The sequence below is a fragment of the Suricata suricatta genome, chromosome 4 (assembly GCF_006229205.1).
Source record: "Suricata suricatta isolate VVHF042 chromosome 4, meerkat_22Aug2017_6uvM2_HiC, whole genome shotgun sequence".
NCBI lineage: Eukaryota > Metazoa > Chordata > Mammalia > Carnivora > Herpestidae > Suricata > Suricata suricatta.
The window spans coordinates 45736853-45742789 of record NC_043703.1 but is presented as its reverse complement, the minus strand read 5'-3'; the positions used below and the strand labels follow the sequence as shown (position 1 = coordinate 45742789).

The 5937-nt window shown below is 37.2% G+C and overlaps 1 pseudogene; it reads right to left on the bottom strand.

The window, feature by feature from the left end:
* Window positions 1-1226: 1226 nt before the first annotated feature.
* LOC115290504 lies at window positions 1227-2072 on the bottom strand (annotated as a pseudogene).
* Window positions 2073-5937: the final 3865 nt, after the last annotated feature.

Genomic DNA, 5937 nt, shown 5'->3' with positions numbered 1-5937 from the left:
TGGTCATGAGATAGAGCCCCAAGTCTGGCTCTGCATTGGGCATGGAACCTGCTTATGATTCTGTCTCCCCTCTCCATCTGCCCCTCAAACAAAAAAAAGAAACAAACAAATATATTTTTAAAGCCTTTACTTTTAATATTGTTTTAACCAATTTCAGTGCCCCAAGCATAACCTTAAATTGGATTATAAACTGGGGATAATATTTTCTGGTTGAGGAATACGTGTTTCAGGGTCAGTCCCTTCTGCTCTGATGTTATTTGTGTATACTCTATTCTATTTTCCACGAATTCTTTAACCTCTCTGAGCTTCATTTTACTAATACATAAAAAAAAATAGTCTCCTCAGGAGAAATGTTATAAGAATCAAATATGATGACTGACATAAAATCTTGCACTGTGGTTAGTTTATAATTGAAGACATAATGTTGTAGCTCTCCAATATCTGGTGAAGACTTGTGAGCGGTGTTTCTAATCCTGATGCTTGAAGTCAGGTTTGGCTCACGACTTATGAGGGGAAGTGATGCGTTACCCTCCCACACATATGTTGTAAGTGTCTATGATAACAACTAAAGTGTTCCATACTGTCTTTCCAGCCAGCAAGAATCATGCAGTGAAGACAGAGCCACCTCTGATGGAAACATAGAGTGAAGGAAAGGTAAGTCTTCATTGTTTTAATGCCACGAGATGGTGAAATGTTTGTTGGTGGTGGTGCTGTTGTAAAAGCAACAATCCACCTTTATTTTAGCCTATTCAGACATGATTAACAAATGATTCTTCCAGGAAACATTTGTGATTTACTCTCAAGTATTCATTTCTCCCTTCCTCATACCCTGATTTCTTCATGTCATCCCAGAGAATTGCACTGTGCTTGCTACAGAGGTGGAGCATATAACCAGAGCACGTTAGAATGACTCCATGCTTCTTTTTTCTAAGACATGCTTTTGTAGTTTTTCACTGCAGCAGAAGTTGACTAACACTCTCTTTTCCAGGATTGAAGGGCCAAATGAGATGGAATAATACATAGTAAACGCTAGAAAGGTAGGGATGTAATAAACTACTTAACAAAAAGTTAAGGCCAGGAAGATCTCCCCCCACCACACCCGCACATATACACATACACATTTATCTACCCCCAAAGGTAAATAAATATAGATTTGCAGATGAATTTGGAAAGCATGTAGATTTTTTTTTCATTTACAAACCAATAGTTTTCTTTCTTTTTCTTTTTTTTTTTTATTGGAGATAAAAACAGCGAGGCTCCGCATACCCTGCCCTAGGAAAAACAAGACTGCGGAGGAGAGGGCTATTTACACGAGCTGCAGCAGGACCCCAGGGGCCTCAGCCCCGCACACAGGCGGCTCTGGATCACCGCGCGGCTTCGGGGACAGGGGTGCCTGCAGGACAGTGGCAAAGGGCGATGGTCTCCATGTTCAGGAAGTGGACGTGCATCTTGTTCTCGATGTCTACCCCCTGCCAGATCTTCAGGAAGTCGTCGAAGGTGATCCCCTCATAGACCTGATCAGGATCCATCTGCCCCATGCACACGCTGGCCGCCTCCATCATGGCCTGGCGGGCGATGGAGCGGGCTGACTGCTTCTCGATGTGTGGGTTTCCGGACAGCAGCTCCTCCACCACAGTTCGATATTCTTCCAGGGTGATGCAGCCGTTGCTGTCCACGTCATACATGTGGAACAGAAATCTCAGCTTCTCTTTCCGGCACAGCTGCACCTGCTCCTCGTCCGCGGTGGTGTCGATGGGCCGGAAGTAGGACATGATGGTCAGGAAGTCCTCGAAGTTGATCTCGTCAGCCAGGCCGCTGGACCCCTTGTGCAGGTTCCTGTTGTCAAAGAAGGCACGGACGATTTTGGATCGGATTGGGTTGAGCTCCAAGCCAGGAACATTGTTGAAGTTCTCTTTGCGAATGGTGGGCTGGTCTCCACTCAGCTGCTTGAACCTCCTGTGGAGCTGCTCGATCTGGTCTGAGGAGAAGCCGGTCTTGCCCATGAGCTCCAGCACCTCCTCGGACGCGGAGTGGGCAGCGCCCATGGTGCCCGCGCGAGGGACCCTGGGCGGCGTCCCTCGCAGTACATTATTGTGACTTGCTATCCCATGTATTGTTTCAAGTTGCTCCTACGTAGAGGATTTTACTGAGTCAATTGAGTGCTATGAGGATGTACAGTAAGTACTAAGGCTGAGGTATAGATTTCAAGACACTATTTTGGACTCAATATAACTCTACAGGACTTTGGCTTTGGAGACCAGCCCATGGAACGGCTGGATAATAGATTAAAAATCTACTGTTTTGGGAGGATATATTGCTAGAGAATAACAAAAATTTAAAAAATATGATTGTTGGTACTTTGATGATCTCTAAGTCTTTAGATATCTATAAATAGGGAGCGAGATGTTAAAAACAGAGTAGCCCATCGAAGTTTTGCAACGTTCATCTCAGGTGTGTCAGTGGAAAATGATGGACAGTGGAGACCCTCCTAGTGAACTGAACCATGGATTCTTTTTGTTTTTATTTTAATATTTATTTATTTTAGAGAGAGAGAGAGAGAGAGACCGAGAACAAGCATGAGCAGAGGAGTGGCAGAGAGAGGGAGACAGCGTTAATCCCAAGTGGGCTCAGGCTGATAGCTCAGAACCCAATGCAGGGCATGAACTCGGGAAACATGAGATCATGATCTGAGCCAAAACCAAGACTCTGACCCTTCACGGAGTGAGCCAACCAGGCATCCCTTAGGGACCTGGATTCCTTTAGGGTGGATATAAATGCATTTTATATAAATACAGTCAGTTTTAGTAGTTTGTTATGTGTGCACAAACACTGGTTCACAGATGGACTCATGAGACTTTTGTTATAACCTACCAGGATCTATGTTCTTTTATCTACCCTCAGTGTTTGGACGGGGATGGCTGTGGTGGCAGTGGGGACATTTGGGCATGTTCCAAGAAAAGGTAAATTCAAGTACAAAGCACATGGCTTAGATGCCTTCATTTGGATATGATGATTGATTAAGGAGTGGACAAAATATAAATGGTATTATTATAAAGTCATTTTTCTAGAAAATGTGAGTAAATGAAATAAATCCGTCTCTTGCTCCTCATGGTATATTTTGCATGTGATGTCCTGAACTACTGATGTCAGTTTGCTGTCATTAGAGGATATTGTAGATATGTCAATCAAAAATAAGCATGAATTAAGTCTAATCAAATATGTCTGAACTCTCTCCTAGCTCTGAAATTTTTATAATAGCCTGACTGGCCTTACCCTCAAACTTCCACTCTTACTGATGTTTCACACACACACACACACACACACACACACACACACACACACACACACACAGTTTGCCAAGAACATTTTTAAAGGACCTTATTTCATAAAGCAGTTTCCTGTGTATAGAAAATTGAGAGAAATGTATACAGATATCCTTTCTTCTCCCGAATGCAGTTTCTTTCCCCATTAGCCACACCTGCTATAAAAGTAGTACATTTGTTGCAATTTGAAGCTCACATTGACACATCATTATCATCCAAAGTCCATAGTTCACATTAGTGTCCAGTCTTGGTGAGTTTGGAAAAAGATATAATGACATGTATCTACCATGATAGTGTCATAGAGAGTATTTTCACTGCCTAAAAAATTGGTTTTGCTTCAGCTCTTCAGTCTCACTGACCACAACCACTGATCTCATCACTGTCTGCATAGTTTTGCCTTGTCAAGAATATCATATAGTTGAATCATATAGTATACAGACTTTTCAGATTGGCTTCTTTCACTTAGTAATAGGTTTTTAAGGAGAATCCATGTCTTTTCATGGCTTGATAGTTCATTTCTTTTAAGGGCTACATAATATTTTGTTGTCCAGATGTACTACAGTTTATCTATTAACCTACTGACAGATCTTTTAGTTGCTTCCAAGTTTGGGCAATTATGTATAAAACAATTATAAGCATCTGTGTCCAGATTTTGGTGTAAACAAGTTTATCTTTTTACCTTCTTTTCTTATTTTTTGGTCATTTCACCCTACCGTTTCCATGTCCCCAAGGTAATCTGTATTTCTATGTTGATATCACCCCCCCCATGTTTTATGCCATACCAATATGAACATATCTTTGCTGTCATTTGCAAAAGAGTGAAATCACATATTAAACACATTTCTGCACCCTCAGAATTATCTTTCAGAAATCCAGGTCAGTTAACTGGTAGAATTATGTAATTGCTTTAAAAGCTAGATAATGTTATTTGGCAAAGCTATACTCATTCTATATTAATGGGTATTTAAGGTTTTTGTTTTGTATATGCTTACATTTTTAACTTATTCTGCTATTAATATCCTCATGCATGTTTTAATTTGCATTAATGTTTTTATTCTAATGGAATAAATTTTCTAGTAATATAGTTGGTAGGTCAAAAGATGAATTTTAAAAGTTTTCTTGGATTTTATGGTAATTTTCCATCTTGCTGAAATGAGTCAAATTTTCTCCAATAAGAACTGAGCATATCCTCTTCCTATAGCCCTACAAAAAGTAAACAGATCGCAAATTTTTGCCTGCCAAAAATATACAAATTGCTATCTGTCACTTTAATTTTCTGACTACTATGATTAGGCATCCCCTTTTGCATTGTTTGGACAATTGTAATGTACTCTTCTGCATGTGCCCTAATCACACCCGTTGTCAGTTTTTCATGAGGTTACACATTATTTTAGATTTCATTTTTAATAAGGCTTGAAATGTGTTTGTATTGTAGTTTTGCAACATCACAAATGTAATGTTTTCCCTCATTTTTGTAAAATTAAAAAAATTAAATTAAAAAAAGTAAGCCACTGATTTTATGTATTTTTCTTGAAATACAACTCTGCCATACTCTTTATTTCCACTAATATTATACTTCTTAAAGTTCATAATCCTAGAATTACATAATCAACAAATGCTATAGTATTCTGTGTTATTTTTTAAATGTTTTCACCAGTTTATTTTAATTTTCTTTTCTTATTTCACTTGTTTTATTGTTTTTATCTCATATTTCAACTATAACAAATAATAATAATAATAATAATAATAATAATAATATTAATAAACCATCCATTCTAGTTCCTGGGATAAATTGAAGTCACTTTTATATTTAAAATAATATTTTCTCAGATTTCTTGTAAATTGTCATGATTATATTTTATAAGCTTATATCTCATCTTATTTATCAGAAAGTTACTAAATTTTATGCAATCTCCTTACCTATTCATGAAGTTTGAGTTTGGTTTTCATTTTCATTGCAGCAAAAGACATTTTAATTGATATTATTTAATTATTGATATTATTCACTCCAGCAATGAAAAAATTTATAAATAGATTTAAATATAGTAGTATCAATTCCCAATGCTACACTCTGTATAAATGTGATGTTCTGATTGTTTAGTTTGTAACAAGTAACTTGAAATAGAATTTTTAACTGGAAATTCTGATTCATTCAGCTTTATCAGTGAATGTAGATGTTATATCTTATTAAGAGATCCTCAGTATAAAAACGAATTCAGTAGTGGCTTATTTTTATTTTTTAAATTTAATATTCGAAAGCAATTACCTATTGCCATGGGTAGCAAGCTGCAGGTATCCTATTAATGTAGCAAATTTAATGAATTTAATTTTTGGCTTGAAGGTCTTTGGTGATAGGGAATTCAAGATTATGCCTTTAAAGACTAAAATTTACAATGAATGAATTATAATCTGTATCTTGCATAAGAGCTGTTATTTCATCAATGCAAGAAACAAAACCTAACTCACTGAACACAGGATATGATTATTAATTTATTTCATAGTCAGAAAACACTATGATTTTACTCTTCTTTTGTTCCTAATCAAATACATTTCTTTAATACTTTTAAAATTGGTAATGCTTAATATAAATAACAGTACTAATTTTAATAAAAAT